Source organism: Muntiacus reevesi, chromosome 6 (genome assembly GCF_963930625.1).
Source record: "Muntiacus reevesi chromosome 6, mMunRee1.1, whole genome shotgun sequence".
Lineage (NCBI taxonomy): Eukaryota > Metazoa > Chordata > Mammalia > Artiodactyla > Cervidae > Muntiacus > Muntiacus reevesi.
Window position 1 is genome coordinate 76,615,262 of NC_089254.1, and position 22,544 is coordinate 76,637,805.

At 38.5% G+C, this 22,544-nt stretch overlaps 1 protein-coding gene across 6 annotated transcripts in view; it reads right to left on the reverse strand.

Annotated features, from left to right (window-relative positions):
- SUGCT (succinyl-CoA:glutarate-CoA transferase) overlaps nucleotides 1-22,544 on the reverse strand; it is a 727,590-nt gene that overhangs the window by 583,524 nt on the left and 121,522 nt on the right. The gene's annotated exons all lie outside the window — the stretch shown is intronic.

Below are 22,544 nucleotides of genomic sequence, written 5' to 3' on the forward strand. Positions count from 1 at the left end.
TCTAGGCCCATATCCTCATTATTATACTTGTTTCAGCTTTCAAGAACTGCAGATCTATTAAAGGGTCATCTAAAACTGTAGGGCCAACCTCTGACTCTTGCAGTATTTCATATACAGAAATTGAAAACCTGTAATTATTGAATTCCATATGAGGATAATGACTTGATTCCTGGTGATCTGCTACAAAGCGCTTATGTTCCAATGATTTTATCCATGCCTCCAAGGGCCCAGAACTATGAAAAGGAGGTGACCAAATAATAGTTTGCAGGAAAAAAAAGCTTCTGGCCTCATAGCACTATCATGATATTGCATGCGCTGGCTTTTCTTATTCTATCATCATCAGATGTGATCAGAAATCTACCAAGCCAGCAAAAGAAACATCCCAAATTGAGACTGACTTGTGGAGCAACTCAAAGGATGGTTTTTTTTCAGGGCTTGGTTCTGCAACCTGTCCTTGCCCTCTACCTGGCTTGGGAGCTGTGTCTCCTACAAGAGTTATAAATGGGACTCAGCCTGGATGAATCTCCTGCAACAGCAGCAGTCATTCTCCTTTACTTTACTTTTTTCTTGGGATTTACACTCACTTTTATGTTCATTTACTGCTCTGCTGAAATTGGAACTGCCTTGTGGCAGCTGGTTTGGCTGCACTGCCCAGGTGGCAAAACTAATAAACTTTGAGTCATCCACTTCTGGACCTCCATCTGGTCTTGGGCATTTGAACCATGGAGCATTCCAGGGCTGCCCGGGGCTGCCTGGTGCTAATCACCATTTCACAGATCACTTCTGTGTCTTTCAAAATGGAAAATCAAATCAACATTTTGTAGTAAAAAATGTACTGGATGGGAAGTCCAGATTCATGGTTCCTAATTTCTGTCAACTGTAGGTATATAATTTAACCTCATTGACCTTTAGATACTTTCTCTATAAAATCTTGGGCATTTAACCTAAACTAACTAGTTTTAAACTTTTTTTATTTAAAAAAAGGGCATAATTCCTGTATCAAACCAAATAATGCATAAATAATACATAAGCAACTAATATCCCACTCCCCGCCCCCCCACAAGGACTGGCTGAAGTACAGGCGACCTTACAATGCCACCCTAGGAAATGTGAACATAGAACACAATTTGCAAATTAGTAAATGGTCTAAATTTGTTTCCAAGGACTATACCTCTGACTATATTATATTTTCTTAACAATGTAGCAGAAGAAAAGATACCAGGGATACAACAGAAGTCATTTTCCCATGAAGGCTCTTCCTGAAATTAGGGACATTTTCTCAAGTTTGAAGTTTTACTGTAAGAAAGGTGCCTCTTTGATAATAGCTATGTTGGGGAGTGGAGTTGTTGTTCCTTTCAAAAGGTCTAGTGAAAGTCACTCTCTAAGGAGCTCTGGTGCTACTGCAGGTCAAGAATTCACATTAATAAAGATGATTCCCTGCAAGCAAAAAGTCACATGGGGCTTGCTAGTTTCACTTTTCTAATTTCAAAGTCAAGGGATCATCAATAGGCCAGCAACAGAAAGGACTGCATCAACCTGTGGGCTGACTGGATGGTCACAGGTTTTTGTTTGTTTGTTTGTTATTGCTGTTGTTGTTTTTTTTAATTGGAGGATAATTGCTTTACAATGTAGTGTTAGTTTCTGCTGTACAACAACGTGAATCAGCTATAAGTATACACAAATCCCCTCCTTCTGGAGCCTTCCTTCCATCCAGCCCCATCCCATTCATTTAGGTCATCACAGAGCACCAAGCTAAGCTCCCGTGCTACACAGCAGCTCACACTAGCTAGCTATTTTACACATGACAGTGTATAATTGTCAGTGCTACTTTCCCAATTCATTCCACCCTCTCCTTCCCCTGCTCTGTCCGTAAGTCCATTCTCTACGTCTGCCTCTCTATTCCTGACCAGAAAATAGGTGCATCAGTACCATTGGCCACAGGTTAAAGTGAAGCTCTGAGATTGTTCTGAGACAGTTACCAGGGATAACCATGGGTTGGATGCCAGGCTAGAGGTCAGCCTAGCTTCCTCATTTCTTGCCTTTCTACCTCATTCTTTCTTCTCAATTTTGACTTCTGTGTTTCTGTCTTTAACAGAAGACATAAGCTGTCTTTGACAACTGTTTAATCAGAATCGCATCAAGTAGAGTGAGCTTGAATGAAGGGTCAGACTTCATCTCACAGACTGTTTCCAAGTGGAAGATCATATCCATTTTCTCCACACAATGGTAGTTCATGAAAACAAGAAGCATTTCAAAACCAGCAGGTTCCCACCAGGGAGGAAGATTAAATAAGATTTTATACAAGCTGCCATCAAAAAACAAAGTATGATTCGTCAGTGACAACTCAGAGGTAAAGTCTGGGTGGGGGGGGTGGGATTCTATTTTTAAAAAGAGAGCAACAGGGCTAAACTTAGCAACCCAATGTTTAAAAGGGGCATTCCAGATCTGTAAGTAATCTACTATTTACAAAGACGTATTTTAAAGCAGGAGAAAGGGGAAAGAGTCAACAGCTATGACGTGATTATGTATGAAAAAATCAGAGGCTTCCTGGCAATTAATGACAAATTTTCCACAGATCAAAAGAATACAGGATGTGACTTTTAGGTTAATAACTACATACTGTATACCCATTCTAAATATTGTGTTAGATCATTATTTTCATCCCCTAAACTTAGGCTCATTATTTCATCATGTGGATGCCATATAATTTACTCAGAATGTTGCCTTTATATGGTTTCATCTAAACAAAACAGCCAACTTTGGCTTAATAATAATTATTCTGACAGCAAAATTATTATTTTAGATAAAATAATGGGTCCTGATATTCTTTGCATTTAACCAGAAAACTAACGGGGTGGTCAATGTGAATCTCAAAGGGCACAACCCCAGAAGGTTTGAGGAAGAATATGTCCATTTCCCAAAGCAGCCCTGTGATGTCCATCACTTTGTTCTACTTCTACCAAAGAAGATAAAATGCAACAATATAATCTTTCATCTCCAAAAGGACAACCAAGTATCACAAATAAAAGAGGAAAAACAAGATTAGAAGCATACTCCCACTGCATCAAAATGGATAATTTTTTCCCTTCTGCTGGTACCAAGCTCACTCTGTTAATTGCATGGCAGGCCAACAAGTCTACAGATGACGTGTTGAGACAAGGAATTTGAATTCTATTCAGAAAGCCAGCGAGTTGAGAAGATGGCAGACTAATTTCTCAAAATAAGCACCTTATTGGAGTCTGGATGCCCGTTTCTTTTATAGAAGAGGGTGAGGAAATAAAGTTAAAAGGTCATTTATCTTGCAAAATAGGAGGGAATGTGTTCATTTCTTCTTTTCTTCAGCCATTCACAGGGAGGCAGGGAGAAGGAAATGGCAACCCACTTCAGTATTCCTGCCTGGAAAATTCCATGGAGAGAAGGAGCCTGGTGATCTACCATCCATGGGGTCGCAGAAGAGTGGGACATGACTTAGCAACAACAACAACAAAGAATCATATTGCCTCCCTGTGAGCTGAACAAAGCCATTTTAGCTTAACATTCAGGCAGAGATGCAGGGTCCCCTGAGGCACGCAATTATGTGGGATGATAGTAACAAAAGCAATGAAAAGCAATGGTTAAAGTCAAAGAAACAGATCCAACATGGAGTCAAAATTGACTCTTCCCTGTTACACTGCTTCCTTGCATATATTCTGACCTCTGACTAAGCTAGACTACACACCAATCATGAATCACTTCTGCATCTACTGAAATCTGCATTCACTCTTCAAAGTCCATTTCAACAATGCCATTTCATTAAGTTCCCATGTGCTGCGTGCATGCTAAGACACTTCAGCCGTGTCTGATTCTTTTTGACCCTATGGACTATAACCCGCCAGGCTCCCCAGTCCGTGGGATTCTCTGGGCAAGAATACTGGAGTGGGTTGCCATGCCCTCTTCCACGAGATCTTCCTGACTCAGGAATTCAGGACATCTCCTGCATTGGCAGGTGAGTTCTTCACCAATAGCGCCACCTGGAAAGCCCTAAGTTCCCACGTCACCCGAGCCAAAAAAAGAAAGCCTCTGAACAAATACAGCACCTTAATTTGCCTGACTCCTGCTGTGCTTTCATGGTCTGCCACATATTACAATTAAACTATGAGATTTTGATAAAGCTAGATAGACCTAAATCAGTAGTCCCTAAACCTGGTGGTACATCACAACCACCTGGGGAATTTCACAACTCCAGTCAGACTTACAGAACCAAAATGGAGCCAGGAAGAAAAGATTCAACCAACCTATCATTAACTGTACACATATCATTAACTGTACACATATCTGAGATCCAAAGCCTTAAGAAACTCTAATCAAACCTCTGCATATTATGGATAGATAAAGGAACAGAGAAGGTAAATGATTTATCTGAGGTCACGTAGGTGAGTGGTAGAACTTTTCTCCAATGATAGCGCCCTTCTCCATGCTAAAACATTATTCAATCACTTCCTTTAAACTGGAAACTATTTCAGGGTAAGAATTATGTATCATAAACCTTTTGTATGTACTCATAGCACCTAAAATAGAACTTGCACACTAATATTTTTAAAGCATGAATGAAAACAATAATTACTGTTTATTTATTCAACACATACTGAGTGTTGCTTTGTGTGAGTCATTATGCTAGGTACTGGTTATACATAGGAAATGAAAAAGACATTGTCCTGCCCTCTTTGGACTTGAGAATAATGAAGAAGACAACCAAACAAACAGTCATAGGAACTGCCGTGGGGAGAGAAGATGGAGGAGAGTTTTAAAAACAAAGAAAATAACATGTGAAAGCCCTAAGGTAGGAAACAGACTGGCATACAGGAAGAAAACAAAAACTGAAGGTGACCACTATAACCAAAGCATGAAAAGAAAGAGAAAAGAAATGAAATTGAAGAGGTTTAGAGAAGCCAGACAATGCCAGTCCTCCCAGATCAGGGTAAGGAGTTGTTATTTCCAGATCTTTAAGACGATCATTTTAAAATCACAAATATCATGCCATCCTTCTTCTTAAAACTCATCAGGCTTCCCACTGCATTTGTAATCAAATCCAAAGAATGATGTGAAAAAAGGAAAGAAAGGGGACCAGTTAATGCAGGGGTCTAGCATGAGTTGTTGATAGCTCAGACAGGGTTGGTGGCAACAGAAATGAAAAACAGTGAATTTAAGACATGTTTTAGGATCTGAAGGGACAGAACATGTGAAAAATTATATGGGGAGGGGATAGTAGATAGAATGGTAAGGTAGGAGCCAGCTATAACTCCCAGATTTCTGGCTGAATATCTAGGTAAGCTCTGAAGGCATTCACAGAAATAAGGAAGTTGGAGAGATGAATAAGTTGAAAGCAAAGAAAATAAAAGTCTGCCTTTAAATATGTTTAATTGGAGATTCCTGTGAGACAATCACTTGGGCTAGAATCACCGGCACATAGATAGTATTTAAAGTCATACCCCCCCATATATGTAAACGTTTAACTGATTCACTTTGCTATACAGTAGAAAAAAATACAACATTGTAATGGCAACCCACTACAGTATTCTTGCCTGTGGAATCCCATGGATAGAGGAGCCTGACAGGCTACAGTCCATGGGGTCATATAGAGTTAGACATGACTGAGTGACTAAAACAACAAATATTTCAATAAAAATTAATAAAAATAAAGTCATTCCCCAAGAGTATAAAATATAGAGAAAAAATTAGAGAAGAAATCATAAATAAAATAAAAGAAGACAAGCCTCCAAATCAAAAGAAACCTTCCTCTAGTCACAGGTATGGTCAAAGATGTGGGTACAAACTACTAGCTACAATCGAAACACTGCCAAATCAGAGATAGGCTTAATAAACTATGATATCCATATGTGATGGAACACCAAGTAGGCACTTAAAATGATGAAACAGAAGAATACAGCACCATGTAAAAAAATGTTCACAAACTTTTTAAACTATTTTAGAACAGTTTTAGATTTATAGAAAAAACACCAAGATAGCAGAAGAATTTTGATACACAACACACCCAGCTTCCCTATTGCTAACGTCTCTGGAGCTGGAACATGGTAAGTAAAAGAGGCAAAGGTGGAAGGTGAGGTCAGGGAGGTATGCCAGGATCAGATCATAAGGGTCCTTACAGGCCTGGTAAGGATCTGCAGTAGTATTCTAAGGGTATGGGAAGCTATTGATTTATAGAATTAGATAATCTGGTTCTTATATGGAGCATACAGAGGCAATCAGTGAAACCAAATTATCTCACATGAAGTAGGTATTACATCCTTTTTTTTTTAATTTATTTTTATTAGTTGGAGGCTAATTACTTTATAATATTGTAGTGATTTTTGCCATACATTGACATGAATCAGCCATGGATTTACATGTGTTCCCCATCCCGATCCCCTCTCCCACCTCCCTTCCCATCCCATCCCTCTGGGTCTTCCCAGTGCACCAGCCCTGAGCACTTGTCTCATGCATCCAACCTGGGCTGGTGATCTGTTTCACCATTGATAGTATACTTGTTTCAATGCTGTTCTCTCAGAACATCCCACCCTCATCTTCTCCCACAGAATCCAAAAGTCTGTTCTGTACATCTGAGTCTCTTTTTCTGTTTTGCATATAGGGTTATCGTTATCATCTTTTTAAATTCCATATATATGCATTCATATACTGTATTGGTCTTTATCTTTCTGGCTTACTTCACTCTGTATAATGGGCTCCAGTTTCATCCATCTCATTAGAACTGATTCAAATGAATTCTTTTTAATGACTGAGTAATATTCCATGGTGTATATTTACCATAGCTTCCTTATCCATTTGTCTGCTGATGGGCATCTAGGTTGCTTCCATGTCCTGGCTATTATAAACGGTGCTGCGATGAACATTGGGGTGCACATGTCTCTTTCAGATCTAGTTTCTTTGGTGTGTATGCCTGTGTATGCCCAGGAGTGGGATTGCTGGGTCATATGGCAGTTCTATTTCCAGTTTTTTAAGGAATCTCCACACTGTTCTCCATACTGGCTATACTATTTTGCATTCCCACCAACAGTGTAAGAGGGTTCCCTTTTCTCTACACCCTGTCCAGTATTTATTGCTTGTAGACTTTTGGATAGCAGCCATCCTGACTGGCGTGTAATGGTACCTCATTGTGGTTTTGATTTGCATTTCTCTGATAATGAGTGATGTTGAGCATCTTTTCATGTGTTTGTTAGTCATCTGTATGTCTTCTTTGGAGAAATGTCTGTTTAGGTCTTTGGCCCATTTTTTGATTGGGTCATTTATTTTTCTGGAATTGAGCTTCAGGAATTGCTTGTATATTTTTGAGGTTAATCCTTTGTCTGTTCCTTCGTTTGCTATTATTTTCTCCCATTCTGAGGGCTGCCTTTTCACCTTGCTTATAGTTTCCTTCACTGTGCAAAAGCTTTTAAGTTTAATTAGGTCCCATTTGTTTATTTTCGCTTTTATTTCCAATATTCTGGGAGGTGGGTCATAGAGGATCCTGCTGTGATTTATGTTGGAGAGTGTTTTGCCTATGTTCTCCTCTAGGAGTTTTATAGTTTCTGGTCTTACATTTAGATCTTTAATCCATTTTGAGTTTATTTACAACGTCCATTTTTACAGATCAGAAAACTAAGCCTAGGGAACTTAAGTATGTTGTCTAGATCTGACAGTTGGTGAAGAGCAAAACTACAACTCGCACTCAAATTCCCTAGTCTCTAAGCCATCCCTAGACCACTGCCTCCTCTCTGTTTAACCCCTCTGCTCCCAGCCCCTCCCACTCTTGCAGGCCTTAGTGTTAGGTTTCTGTCCTGCATATATATCCTTGGTTTCACATGTAATATTCCCTGCTGCTGCTGCTGCTAAGCCGCTGCAGTCGAGTCCAACTCTGTGCGACCTCATAGACGGCAGCCCACCAGGCTCCGCCATCCCTGGGATTCTCCAGGCAAGAACACTGGAGTGGGTTGCCATTGCCTTCTCCTAATATTCCCTGCAAAGCCCCCCAAATCACTGAGTAGACTAGAAGCCCCACAATCACTCTGCTGTGCCCTGAATTTGCTAAGGTTGCACATCCTTAACGGAACTGATTAATTCTCTTCATGTTCCTCTGCTCAGCCTCACTCGTTAACTAACTATAAAAGAGTACCTGGGAGAAATATGTTAAAAGAGAAATTAAGAAGCTAACATTCAGGAAGAAAACTTCTTCAAAAAAAAGCCCTCATCAGAAAGAGATCCTGACATCCCTCTTTTTCATCCTAATGCCATTCCCTTGCATGACAAACTTCCTATGCAATTTAACCTATTTTGCTTTGTCTCTCATACTTTAAGAAGACTAATTTCTTCAGGACCACTAAGGACCAAGGAGAAAAACATTTGGAAGTAGAGAAAGTATTTTGACTATCTCATGTTGAAAGAAGAAGAAGAATTCTACTTATTCGTACTACACTTATCATTTTACATTTCTAGTATTTATTCATGATAAAAGCTGATACTTATTGAGCACTAATTGTGCACTGTTCTAAGCATTTTATATGAAATACCTCATTTTATCCTCACAGCAACGATATAAGTGAGATCTTTTGTTTGGTTTTTTATTTATTTTTGGCCACACCAAGTGGCTTGCAGGATCAGTTCCCCAGCCAAGGACTGAACCCAAGTCATGGCAGTGAAAGCCTTGAATCCTAACCATTAGGCCACCAGGGAACTCTTATGTGTGAGATGTTCTGATGAACCCATTTTACAAATGAGAAAACTGAAGCATGGAGTAGGTTAATAATCTTCCCTAGGTTGTGTACTTAATAAACACATAAGCCAGGACCTGAATTCAACTGCTCTGGATTCTGGCATTCTATACTAAATTACATACAGAATCAGGCTCCTTAAGATTTCTGAGAGGCCTCGATCCTAAAAACTTTTATCTTACTGTCTTACCTGCCTAAAAAAAAGAAAAAAACAATGATTAAACATCCTTTTCAATTAAGTAAACACCTACAGCTAAGTCTAAACTTAATTATTATAGGATACTTGAAGGATACTCATTCAAAGTTTACTGCCCTGCTGAAATTATGTCTTGGCTTCTATTGCAATGTAATTAGAAATAAACTTCAACCTATAAACATTTTACCTGTAAACACCAAAAACCAGTGGAGCTGATATATAAATTTTAAATCTCTACTTTTATTTACTTAGCAAAGAAAAACATATTATCATATCCTTCTCTTCATGGCAACTATTTAACTTAATGAAAGGAACACACACATTTCACATTCCTCTGAATTATCACTAATGATAGTCAAATCATATGGATGTTTACTTTATATTCTGAACTCAAAAGAAAAACATATTTGCATTATACTCAGAATAATTTTGCCAATCCATCTGAATGAAAATCAGACATATGAGGAAACTGGATATTGAGTGCCAGAAGGTAAGACCAGACAGCAAAGAGAGGCAGAATTTCAAAAGCTTGTTTAGGATAATACATCAAACATACTTCTTACCATGAACCACTGACCCAGTCAATCATTTGACTCAAAAAGTGGTTATGAACCTCTAAAAAAATGTGATGAGTAAGTGAAAATGTAGAAAAGTAACATTTAGTGACATGATTTACCTATTTATCCCTGTGATGGCACGTCTTCAGTTTCAAACATCTTCTTCAAACATGAGTCCACATTTTAAATGACTTAGTTCTTTAAAATATGTCTGTCTTTAGAATAAAATAATACATTATTCTGCAACACTAGTTTTTAAAAGAAGTTCTAAGAATGAATGAAATTACTTTTGATTTTTGCTTCCTTCAGGCTTGTAGCAAATATCTAACAAGCACTTATTACATGCAAAGCACTTTCAGGTGCAGTGGAAGACCCCAAAGTCAATTAAACAATTTCATCTCTCAAGAAGGTTAAAATCTATAATTCACAAGAGAAATAATCTGTTCTACAAGAGACTTTATTTTTAAAAAATCAAGTAGGGATAAAAGGTGATGTTTGAGCTGACCCTTCAACCATTTAGCTATGCAAACACAAGGGAAAGGACATTCCATATGAAAGAAATATTGTGTGCAAAGTCACAGTCTAGATAGAAAAGCACTGAGATTTTTTAATTAATTAATTAATTAATGGAAATAAAAAATGAAACAAGGTATTAAATTTGATGACCAGGAAATCATACATGCTCATTAAAATGCAGTATCAATAAAGCAGTGGGGGAAAAGCCGGATTAAAAAAGGCCAAGGAAAGAATGAAAAGAATGTGGAAGGTGAAAGAATATTTTCGAAGCTTGCATAAAGGTGAAGGAGACTCCATAGTAGCTCAAGCAGGTGAGCAGGAATGAATTTCATTCAAATATGCAAGAAAAAAATAATTGGAAGTGTGAAGTCTTAAGCAAGATGTAAGAGGACAAGAAAGAAAATACAAGTTAAGGGGTTATGGTTTAAAATCCCATCTCTCAGTGAAGTCTTCCCTAACTCACTCAGAGGCGGTCATTTCACCTCTCTCTCTCTGCCCATTAGTAGGACGGAAGGTTGTGGAAGGAAAGGACTTGTCCAACTTGTTCAGTGATCTCTCTCAGAGCAGGAACATCATCTGAGACATACTACAGACATTCAGTCATTAATAGTTAAATTGGTAAATAAAAGAAGTTTTCCTCTAATTTGGGAGGAGAATCTTAATGAAGAAGAAGAAATCTTTAAGTGAAAAAGAGGAAAGCTGGATGCAACCTCCCCAAAGAAGCAGAACAATAGAAGGCATCTTCATAGGATGAGGAGGACAGGCTGATGTTTGCTGCTTCCTCTAAATCCTGCTTCTGCGTACTAAAGTCACACAGAGCACACATCCTTTTGTGTGCATGCATGTGCGCATGCGTGCATGCATGACTGCTCAGTAGCTTCAGTCGTGTCTGACTCCTTGCAACCCTATTTACCGTTCATCAGGTGGATAAACACAGAGGCTGAGTTAGACAGCAATGTCAAGGCCTGAGGCCTCATATTCAGGGTGAGGAAAGCAACAAAGGTGGCTTAGTAACAACAATGGAGGCTTCAGGGGTCAAGACCTTACTGAGCTAAAAATGAGTATATGATTATGCAAAAGATTCATGGATGGGTAGAGACACAAAATAACTTCTTCCTTAAGTCAGAATTGACCTAGGAATGGGTATAGGGTGAGTTTGTAATGGGGGGCGGGGGTGTAGTGGAGCCAATAAGTTCTAAGAGCGACACTAGGCAGTTCAGTTCAGAAGTTAAAATGTTGAAGAAAGGTTGACTCCTACTGACCCTGTAGATATCCTTCATTGTTCCCTGGAGCCCAAGAGGTTTCCTCTACAGAATGTGGTGGCTTATTTTGGGAAGAGCTCCATACACTTTAGTCATGTTATTTCAGGGTACCTTCTCCAGTCGGGCCTCCCAGGTGGCAGAGTGGTAAAGAATCTGCCTGCCAATGCAGGAGATGCAAGAGAAACAGGTTCAATTCCTGGGTTGGGAAGATCCCCTGAAGGAAGAAATGGCAACCTACCCCAGTATTCTTGCCAGAAAACTGCCATGGACAGAGGGGCCTGGCAGGTTACAATTCATGTGGTCTCAAAGAGTCAGACATGACTGAACACACATACTCCCCTTCTCCAATTTTCTGTTTTGTCACTCTTATCCTCTAGTTCTGATAACCTCTGCTTTTACGTCCTGATGATCTTTTGTCCCTGGAACCCGGAGAGTATTCAATTCAGTTCAGTCACTCAGTCAAGTCTGACCCTGTGAACCCATGAATCACAGCACACCAGGCCTCCCTGTCCATCACAAACTCCCAGAGTTTACTCAAACTCATGTCCATCGAGTGAGTGATGCCATTCAGCCATCTCATCCTCTGCCGTCCCCTTCTCCTCCTTCCCCCAATCCCTCCCAGCATCAGGGTCTTTTCCAATGAGTCAACTCTTCGCACGAGGTAGCCAAAGTATTGGAGTTCCAGCTTCAGCGTCAGCCCTTCCAATGAACAATCAGGACTGATCTCCTTTAGGATGGACTGGTTGGATCTCCTTGCAGTCCAAGGGACTCTCAAGAGTCTTCTCCAACACCACAGTTCAAAAGCATCAATTTTTCGGCGCTCAGCTTTCTTCACAGTCCAACTCTCACACCCATACATGACCACTGGAAAAACCATAGTATTGACTAGACGGACTTTTGTTGGCAAAGTAATGTCTCTGCTTTTTAAAATGCTATCTAGGTTGGTCATAACTTTCCTTCCAAGGAGTAAGTGTCTTTTAATTTCATGGCTGCAATCACCATCTGCAGTGACTTTGGAGCCCCCAAAAATAAAGTCTGACACTGTTTCTACTCTTTTCCCATCTATTTCCCATGAAGTGATGGGACGTTTAGTGAAATAAATCAGACAGAGAAAGGAAAGTACTATATATTATTACTTATATGTGGAATCTAAGAAAAAACAAACTAGTGCATATAACAAAAAAGAAACATACAGATATATAGAGAACAAATTAGTGGTTACCAGCGAGGAGAGGGAAAGGGTGACAGGCAAGATAAGTGTGGAGATAAGGAAGAACAAACTACTAAGTTTAAAATAAACAAGCTATAGGATATATTGTGCCACAATATTTTATGATAACTATAAATGGAATATAATCTATAAAAATTTTGAATCACTATGCTATACACCTGAAACTAATATTGTAAATAAACTACACCTTAATTTTTTAAAAAGTCTTCCTCATCTCAATATTAAAAGACAAATCTAGACCTAATTGATATCTATATCATCACAGCACTGTTTATAATAGCCAGGACATGGAAACAACCTAGATGCCCATCAGCAGATGAATGGATAAGGAAGCTGTGGAACATATACACCATGGAATATTACTCAGCCGTTAAAAAGAATTCATTTGAGTCAGTTCTAATGAGATGGATGAAACTGGAGCCCATTATACAGAGTGAAGTAAGCCAGAAAGATAAAGAACATTACAGCATACTAACACATATATATGGGATTTAGAAAGATGGTAACGATAACCCTATATGCAAAACAGAAAAAGAGACACAGAAGAACAGAACAGACTTTTGAACTCTGTGGGAGAAGGTGAGGGTGGGAAGTTTCAAAAGAACAGCATGTATATTATCTGTGGTGAAACAGACCACCAGCCCAGGTGGGAGGCATGAGTCAAGTGCTCGAGCCTGGTGGGCTGGGAAGACCCAGAGGAATCGGGTGGAGAGGGAGGTGGGAGGGGGGATCGGGATGGGGAATACGTGTAACTCTATGGCTGATTCATAGCAGTGTATGACAAAATCCACTGAAAAATAGAAAAAATTTTAAAAAAGACAAATCTTTTGCATTTTCTTCTAAATAAGAGATTTTCTCATATCCAGCAAATGGAAAGGACTACATACCCTTGGGACTATACTTACTTTTATATCCCGATTTTTACACTTAACAAGAATTTTCTCATATTTTTATATATTCCTTAGAACTTAATTTTAAAAGTTAAAAAAAAAAAAAGGAAATGAGCCATTAAAGGCAGTATCAATAGAGGAAGTGGAGAGGACAATGAAATGCAAAGGGTTAAGAAAATTAGGTAGGAAGCAGAAATCTCAAATACAAATAATACATTGTTTGGCAGTGAAAAAAAGTAAAGAGGTGAACAATAGCTGGAATGCATAGCCAAATCACCAAAAATGGTGTCAAATGAAGACTGTTTATGATGCTACCTTTTCTGGGGTATATTGACTTTTATAGAAAATGAATGAAGGACCAAAAACCTTGGCACTAAAGAATGAATCTCCCTTGGTGGAATTTCAGGCATTTTCCAAAGTTCATGGGAGAAAGATTTTATAATCAAGGGAGGCATTTTCCTAGAAACTTTAAGTCACAGAACTACATAAAACAACCCTGAATATAACAGCTTATAAACCAAGCCCCGGCATGAGAACAAAATTAACTAACTTACACACTCTGCCTACATCTGATCATTCTAAGTGACTAAAATCCAAGCCTGTAAAGGTGAATGTGATGATGATTTCTGTCTGGCCATGTCATATTACATTGCTTTCCTGAGCTCCTGTGGAATGGTTCCCAGAATAACGGGGGGAGGGGGGGACTCTCTAGAATGCAGTACATAATTAAGTTCTTTACTGGTGACTCCTCTGAAAGTGACCTCATGGGAGTTCTGGGGAAAGGCGCAAAGCCAGGTGTGGATTAGGACAAGAAATCATGTCAGTGATCAGATGATTCAGCAGGTAAAATATGTATTATGTCACTGCACTTCAAGCAAAAAATTCAGGCAATGAATACAGGTACACAGTGCCAAAGACTGCCATGTTCATTAACAAAAACCAACTCAGTGATGAAAAAAAACAACTCTAAGAATAGCCAAATAAAGAAAACACATTCTAGGCTTTATATACTAATTCTGTTTTATTTGAAAGTTTGTATTTACATTTTATTTTTTCATCCAGCAAATATTTATTGAGTGATTACTTTGTTTAGGCAATGTGCAAGGTGCTGGGAATATAGTAGTGAAAAGAGATGGATTCTCTGCCTTCATGGAACAGGGTCTAGTGAGAAGACCCACACAAGGTGTACACGCTTCCCAGTGATGCGAGGAGTTTAGGGGCGGCACTGTGATTGGAAGCAGGCCTAGGGGACTTAGCTCAAAGTGGAGTTTGCATGACAAGCACATTCTTTTCACACTTTCTCGCCCCCTCCTCCCACCAACACACACAAATGTTTTGGCAAATATAGCAGTCATCTTTACTAATTTGGGAGTCACTTCACAGGAACAGAAACAATGAGAATATTTCACTATATTTACACAAACACTTGGCCAATTTCTCCACTGTTCTAATACATCTCACCAGAGAGTAAAATCAAGTCAACTGATTTCAGGACCTCACTAGTTTAAATCACAGTCAAAACTTATCAACAATGAGCCACATGGCATCGGCTGGATGGCTTTTAAGATCTAAGCTGCAAATTGTGGACGAGTTTGGACTTTTCAACATCACCTCTAAAAGACCTCAAAGGTATATCGACATAAGCAGCCTTTGATGATACACTGTATCATGTATTCATATTCTCATATGTCCCTAATTCAGCACATTTGCATATGATCTGCATTCTAACATACCCACAAATATGTTTTTATATGCTAGAAGACTGTAATCTGATAGAGCCCTTAAGGAGTCACTCTGCTTTGTTGTGTCAATTCTCATATTCATCAGACAGTGATCATTCTACTAGCCACATCCTCCACCTACTCCTTAACCACAATTGGAGGGCTAGACAGTTGTGAAGAGGGCATACTCTTTGGATCTCTTTGACATCCTCAGCAGTCTGGTAGAAAGAAATTTGGATCTTGAGTCAACAGGCCTGAGTCTCAGTCTCAGCTTAGCCCCTACTGCAAAGCTCTCAGTCAAGTTTGTGAGACATCACTAACCTCCTCATAGCCCTGCTTGTGACTTCAGAACAATATTGTGAAAGTGCTTTGAAAATACTCAAAGGTAGGAATAATGAAAATTATCATTTAAAGAAACATATTATATCCATGAAAATATAGGCTAAACAGCAAACTGGGGTTTTATGACACAATTTAGTAATTTCAATTAATTAATGTTTTTCATCTTTTACTGACATAAATAATCTATCTAGGAAAAGCAGCTCCCACAGATGGCAAACCAGGTCAGTCAGCTTTAGAAATTCCAAGTATACTTATTGTTTTTACTAATCAAAGGATAATTTCTAAACTGCAAATTTTTCACCTTTATACAAATTTTAAACACACATGAAAACTCTGTTGGTTTAGAATACCAAAAAAGCATCTGTGGTTTGACTCTATAGAGTAGCAAAATTTCTAATAAAATTTCTAAGACAAGTATTATCAGTTTACCTCCAGAGGTTGTAGGTTGGCAGTTCAATGAGCATGATTCATTGCATTAATGTGTTTTGCTTGGCTTACATAGTATTGGGTTGGCCGAAAAGTTCATTTGGGAACTTTTCGGCCAACCCAATATTTCAAAAATTGAAAGTTGTATATAAAATTTCAGATTTGTTGCTTCAAAAAAATGCAAATTTGGCTACTCTGGGCTAGCCATGTGATAGAGAAGGCTTATCCTGGCTCATGAGAGCTATCTTTCAAACATGTTCAGTAATAATCACATTAGAGACTTCAAATGAGCTATGTAGGAATATTTACACTGTGAGAATTGGCAAATTCTATAGATCACAGCTTTTTAAAATTTTTCTAGTTGGAGTATAGTTGCTTTACAGTGTTGTGTTTCTGCTGTACAGCAATGTGAATCAGGTTTACATATATCTTCCCTCTTAAGGCCCTGCTGCCCACCACCCATGTGCCCACCCTCCCCGAAAATTCCATCCCTCTAGGTCATCACAGAGCTGAGAAATCCAGTTATACATTACAAGCACACTCTATACTTGGGACCACAATCTCACATGATAGCAACTGGCTGGACTGAGTAGTGATTATGCCCTCAGATAGGATGTGGGCTCTTTAGTCCATATCTACCACTATTCCCTATTGTCTTTTGTGTGGCTTAGTTCACTTATTTTAATTATCTGGCTGGCATATTTCAGCATTTGATTTTGCAACTCTTGGTTTACGGTCATACTCTTCTCAAAAAAAAAAAAACCTCTTAGGATAACAAAGAAAAAAAGCCAAGCCACTGTGCTCGCTTGATAATTAAAAACAAAGAGCAGGCATAAGTTGAACACTGTTGAACAAACTGAAATACCATCTTTAGGTTCCTTTTATTCCCTTTTCTAACTATTGTGTTATTTAAGTAAAAAAGAACACTGTAACAGATTTCATGTCATAAATTGAGCAGTTAGCAAAATGAATATTTTTAAAAGATAAGAATATTACTTAATTGCATATTCTCAAGAAACAAAATACGAAAAACTGAGTATTTATTTCTAGAGGTAAAAATCATCATTCTCAAAAGTATGAAGGCTTTTTGATTTGTCTGAAGACCTTATATGGATATTTGATGGAAATCTTGAAAATCTGGGCAGAAAAATTCTTACACAAGACAAACCACTGATTAAATGACTCTATCAATAAGAATGTCTGAACATGAAACCAGATATAATAGCGGTCACGAAAATTCCCTTTCATGTCACATTACGTGGGTTCATACACAGATGACTGTTGCTTAGCCTGCCCTAATATGTAGGTCTGTGCTTCCAAAGACAATAACGCTTTCATTTATCACTCCCTTCCCTTGGGGCATAAGTATGACAGTCCTATCCGCTCGAAGAAAAGCATTTTCTCAAAACCACTTTCCAAGGTCCCAAGAAAAAAAAATAAAAGACAAAATTAGGGAAAGAACGCAGACCAATGGAAGTTCCTGAAACAGTTCCCATCAACTGCTTTTGTACTTCTGGACAGTCTCCTAACAGTAATCACCACCAGGAGAAAGGGGCAATGTGAGCACTTGTCAGGAGTCTCTATCTCAACACACCGCCTCTAAAATTCTCTTTCCTCTCCTACCTACCACCTATTTGTTTGCAGTCTCAGACCCAGACCTACTTTAGCTTGCTTACTGATCTTGCCTTTTTTTCAAGATGCTCAAAATGAACAAGTGTTTGGCCTTCTATGCTAGCCCCGAAATTACATTAAGATCATTTTTATAGCAGCAAGAAAACAAGGAAATTAAATAAATAGAAAAAATAGAAAGAAGGGAGGGAGGGAGAAAGGAAGAAGAAAAACTAAAAGGACATGAAGCATGTTTTGAGGTAACATCAGAGAAAGGAATGAAGCTTTTAAAAGAGAACAAGGAAAGCAACTGTCCCATGTCCTTTTAGATTGTTCTTCATATACATTTTGTGGGTAGAATCCAAATACTGTTACTATTGATCCTCTTGATAAAATTTTGCCTCTATACACTCTGATATACATGAGACACAATGATCCAAATAAAGTCAAGAAGAGTTGATCCAAAGATCCAAATAAAGAAGAGTGTGTAGTAGTACCAAAAAACAAAGGAAAGCAACAGCAAAAAGAACAAGAGTTTTACCTTCATTTAGCAAAGTACCAGCTGCATTGATTTATGTCGAGCTTTGTTTAAGTGTATTAATTTTTACCGATTTAAAGCTAAAAGTCTCTACCTCATTTACCTCACAAAAATACTGAGTTCTTTTGGGAGAACTGAAATTCTCAGGTTTGTAATACAGTTGACTAGCAAAGAAGTAAATTTTCCAGACTTATATATAACAAGCTATGTCAGTTCTTCTCCTAGTCTAAAGCACCAGCCAGCATCCTAGAGCCTTACTCCCATGTTTAGGCTCAATAGTAAAAGAATCCACCTGCAATGCAGGAGATGCAGGAGATGCAAGTTCGATCCTTGGGTTGGGAAGATCCCCTAAAGGAGGAAATAGCAACCCACTCCAGCATTCTTGCCTGGAAAATCTCATGAACAAAGGAGACTGGCAGGCCACAATACATAGGGTTGCAAAGAGTTGGGCACAACTGAGTGACTGAATACACAATATAATGTCATCGGTGGGGCTGCCTAGGTGGCTCAGTGGGTTAAGAATCCACCAACAATTCAGGAGACACAGGAGATGCAGTTTCGATCCGTGGGTCAGGAAGATTCCCTAGAGGAAGGCATGGCAACCCACTCCAGTATTCTTGCTAGAAGAATCCCACGGACAGAGGAGCCCGACAGGCTACACAGTCCATGGAATCACAAAGAGTTGAACACAACTGAAGCGACTGAACATGCATTCACAATGTCATCAGTACTTTTATCTTAATTTTGGTCGAGGCACTTTAACATGCACATTCCTTCAACTTAGAATCTGAAAAAGAAGGAATATGTCTATAGGTATAACTGAATCACTTTGCTATATACCTGAAACTAATACAACATCGTAAATCAACTATATTCTAATAAAAAATAAAAATTAAATTAAAAACATCAAGAAAAGCAGTAGCTAAGTAAGACTTTTATTTCTTAATGTTTACATTCTAAATAACTGCAAGAGGTCATCAAAAGTAAAGATTCTGGGCAAAAAAATATCAGTCTTAAAAAAAAAAAATATCAGTCTTGAGGCAACCAATATACTTCTGTCAGCATATAAAGGGTTAAGGGATGTAGTATTGATAATCAAGTAAGAGTGTGCTGAAGAGACTGGACTTCCCAGGTGGCCCTTGTGGTAAAGAACCCACCTGCCAATGCGGGAGATGTAAGAGACTCAGGTTCAATCCCTGGGTCAGGAAGATCCCCTGGAGGAGGGCAGGGCAACCCACTCCAGTATTCTTGCCTGAAGAATCCCATGGACAGAGAAGCCTGGAGGGACTGTAAGTCCATAGGGTCACACAGAGTTGGACATGACTGAAGTGACTCAGCAAGCATGGAGACAATGGTAATAATAAGAATAAAAGCTAACACTTATTAGTGCTGGCTATGTAGTGAGGACTGCTGTCAACAATATATATATATAAACACATTTTAATCTCTGTAGCAATTCAGGAGGCAAACATTGCTGTTGTCCCCATTTAATGAAGAAGGGAACTAAGGCGAGACCCTGTTTCAAGACTTGCTCAAAGACCTCAGCTACTTAGTGGCATATTGAGGACTTAAACCCAGGAGTCTGGCTCAAGCCTATGTTCCTAACCACCACTCCAGAGGCCTGAAAAGGAAGGTTACCAAATGGAAAGAACTTAATTCAACAATAAGGCTAAAATTAAGTTTAAAAAAAAACTGAGGTTCTATCTTATAGAGAAAAAAATATATGTTGCATGCAGATTAAAATGTCCTACCTAGTAAACACAATATAAATTTTAATGTGTACTTGGCAACAGATAACAAGTGCAATTACAAACATTAGGATGAATATAAAAAGCCTTCTTTGGAAATACCGAGCACAATATTTTAACCACCCAAGACGTCCTGCTTTTAGTGCATCTCATGAGCCCATAGTGCCATCCAGTGATAGGAGAGGTGAACCACGTGTATATCCTCTTCTGCAAGTTTTCATAATCTTTTCTATAACAAATACAGAATTTTCACATAAAAAAGGAAACTTAGATTAGTAATAATCTTTTACTTTTACTATAACTTTTCCCAAATTACCCTTACATTTAAATTTCCTCTCCATTATTTCTTAGTGAAACATACGACTTAGAAAAGATAATCCTAAACTATTAACATGAGGGTAAGAAAGCTTGCTTGCTGAAAATTTAGTAGAGTATTTCATTTTCCCCAAGCAATCATTCAAAATATTTTGTGAATACCATTTAATTCATCCAGTGAGGACGTAACATTGGCGCCATATAGGGTACTTCAGTGTTTCCTAATATAACCTTTCAGTTAGTGGAGTATGGAGTTCAGAAGTAGCCAGCGTTGTTCAGTCGCTCAGGTGTGTCCGACTCTTTGCAACCCCATGAATTGCAACACGCCAGGCTTCTCTGTTCATCACTATCTCCAAGTTTCCTCAAGTTCATGTCCACTGAGTCAGTGATGCCACCCAACCAAGTTATTGGCAAGTATTATTCATACTACCGTCTAAACGTTTTAATCACTTCTTTTTGCAAATTCATGCTTTTTTTACGTGTTCCCTGAATGCTTTCCTTCATTTTATTTATCTTTTGAAGTACTGACTTTCATTCTGTTGATATTTTGAGCCTTTTGATATTTGCTCTTTTTTTTTTTTTTTTAAATATTATTTTATTAGTTGGAGGCCAATCACTTTACAACATTTCAGTGGGTTTTGTCATACATTGACATGAATCAGCCATAGAGTTACACGTATTCCCCATCCCGATCCCCCCTCCCACCTCCCTCTCCACCCGACTCCTCAGGGTCCTCCCAGTGCACCAGGCCCGAGCACCTGACTCATGTATCCCACCTGGGCTGGTGGTCCGTTTCACCATAGATAGTATACATGCTGTTCTTTCAAAACATCCCACCCTCACGTTCTCCCCCAGAGTTCAAAAGTCTGTTCTGTACTTCTGTGTCTCTTTTTCTGTTTTGCATATAGGGTTATCGCCACCATCTATCTAAATTCCGTATATATGTGTTAGTATGCTGTAATGTTCTTTATCTTTCTGGCTTACTTCACTCTGTACTGGCCAGGCAACCATTAATCTACTTCTGTCTTCATAAATTTGCCTTTTGCAGGCATCTCCTAGAAATGAAACATGTGTAGTGTATTATGTCTGGCTTCTTTCATTAACATGTTTTGAAGTTCATCCATGTTGTATGTTTCAGTTCACTTTTTTTTTATCAGTGGTGGTTTACCACTCTATAACATTTTTGTCTATCCACTAAGCAGTTAATGGACATTTAGAATGTTTCCAGTTTGGGGCTATAATTAATGAACATTTGCGTGCATGTTTTGGTGTGAACATGCATTTTCTCTTGGGAAGAGATGAACGGATGGAATTGCTGGGGCATAGTTAATTTACTTTTACAAAGTTGTCAAGTATTCCAAAGTGTCTGCACCTTTATACATTAATTGGTATCAGTGTATGAGGGCTCCAATTTCTCCACATTCTCACTAATATTTGTTATTTGTGAATAAATTAGGAAGTCTTCATTGTACTTTTTCTGATGAGTGTGAAGTGATATCTCAATTGTTTTTATCCCTAATGACTAATGATGTTGATCTTTTCACGTACTTATTAGCTATTTGTGTATCTTCTTTAGTGAAATGTCCATTTACGTCTTCTGCCCATGTTCTAACTGAATGGTAAGAGTTTTAAAATCTGGATACAAGTCCCTTATTATATATGTGATGCAATCTTCTAGCCTATCTCTTTTCATTTAATTCTGTCCTTTGAAGCACGAAAGTTTTGAAATCTAATGAAGTCCAGTTTATCAACTTAAAAATTTTATGTACCATTCTTCTGGTATTATTTACAAAATCTTGGCCTAACCCACAGTCTCAAAGGAGTTCTATGTTTTCTTTTTAAAATTTGTTTGATCCACTTATGCTGAATTTTTGTGTATGATCGGAGGTAAGCACCTCAGTTCACCCTTTTTGCACGTGGACATCACTTTCCCAACACCATTTGTTGAACAATTCTTCCCTTAATGAATTGCCTCACTACTTGTGTTGACTATAAATATAAGGATTTATTTCTGGACCCTCAATTCTGTTCAGTAGGTAGCCAGTGAGGAGGTCTGAAAACATCTGCTCCAAATAGCAAAGGAAATAGCAGGCAGATCCCTTACCAGCAGCACCTGCAGTATGGAACCTCCAAAAAGAAGCAGATGCAGCAATGAGGCACATGGTGGAGAAGGAAAGTGGGGGTGAGAGGAGGCAAGCCAAGAAAGCACAATGCTTACACTACGAAAACTGATTTCTCAAATTTAGTTTTCATCCAAAACCATATTATGTTGATTATACCATTAAGACAAAATAATTAGATATAAGAAAGTCTCATCAGTGAGTTGTTTGTTGTCATTGCTACTGTTTGTATGGGGGGGGGTGCTTTTTGTTTTTACTAGACTTTATTTTTTGGAGCAGTCTTAGGTTCACAGAATACTGAGCAGAGGGTAAAGAGACTTCCCATATATGTCC